Source organism: Crocuta crocuta, unplaced genomic scaffold, assembly GCF_008692635.1.
Source record: "Crocuta crocuta isolate KB4526 unplaced genomic scaffold, BGI_CrCroc_1.0 scaffold246, whole genome shotgun sequence".
NCBI classification, from domain to species: domain Eukaryota; kingdom Metazoa; phylum Chordata; class Mammalia; order Carnivora; family Hyaenidae; genus Crocuta; species Crocuta crocuta.
In genome coordinates, this window is record NW_027531902.1 from 4,820,343 (window position 1) to 4,821,494 (window position 1,152).

General features: G+C 38.6%; 1 pseudogene; it reads right to left on the reverse strand.

Moving 5' to 3' along the window:
• Positions 1-692: 692 nt before the first annotated feature.
• LOC144239991 (U6 spliceosomal RNA) lies at positions 693-790 on the reverse strand (annotated as a pseudogene).
• Positions 791-1,152: the final 362 nt, after the last annotated feature.

Consider the following 1,152-nt stretch of genomic DNA (forward strand, 5'->3'; position numbering starts at 1 on the left):
CCTCCTCCCCTCTAGCAACCCTCAGTTTGTTCTCTGTTTTTAAGAGTGTGTTTTATGGTTTGCCTCTCTTTTTTCTCCCCTTCCCATATGTTCTTCTGTTTTGTTTGTTAAATTCCGCATGGGTGAAATCATGTGGTCTGACTTTCTCTGACTGACTTATTTCCTTTAGCCTGATACACTGTAGCTCCATCCATCTTGTTGCAGATGGCAAGATTTCATTCTTTATTATGGCTGAGTAATATTCCATTGTATGTAAATACCCAAACTTTGTTACCCATTCATCAGTCGATGGACACTTAAGGTTATTTCCATAATTTGTCTATTTTTGATAATGCTGCTATAAACATCGAGGTGTATGTATCCTTTGGATAAATTAGTAGTTTTGTATCCTTTGGATAAATACCTAGTAGTGCAGTTGCTGGATCCTAGGGTAGTTCTATTTTTTACTTTTTGAGGAACCTCCATACTGTTTTCCAGAATGGGTGTACCAGTTTGCATTCCCATCAACAATGTAAAAGAGTTCCCCTTTTTCTGCATCTTCGCCAAAATCTGTTATTTCCTGTGTTGTTAATTCTGACAGGTGAGAGGTGGTATCTCATTGTGATTTTGATTTGTATTTCCCTGATGATGACTGATGTTGAATATGTTTTCATGTGTCTGTTAGCCATCTGGATTTGTTTGACTTAAAAAAAAGAAAAAAGGAATGCTTCACAAATTTGTATGTTATAGGGGCCATGCTAATCTCTGTATAGTTCCAATTTTATTTTTTTGTTACTTTTTTTTTTTGACATTTAAAAAAGCTTTATTTATTTTGGAAGGAAGGGGGAGGGTCAGAGAGAAAAGGAGAGAGAGAATCCCAAGCAGGCTCTGTGTCATCAGTGCAGAGCCCAACGTGGAGCTTGAACTCATGAACCATGAGATCATGATCTGAGCCAAACTCAAGAGTCAGACGCTTAACTGACCGAGCCACCCAGATGCCCCTTGCTGTATTATCCCAGTTTTAGTACAGAGGCTGCTGAAGCAAGCAGTATTCTGAGTATTAACTCTCTTTTTAAAAAAATATTTAATGTTTATTTCTGAGAGACAGACAGAGACAGAGACAGAGAGACAGAGTGCCAGCTGGGGAAGGGCAGAGAGAGAGGGACACAGAAT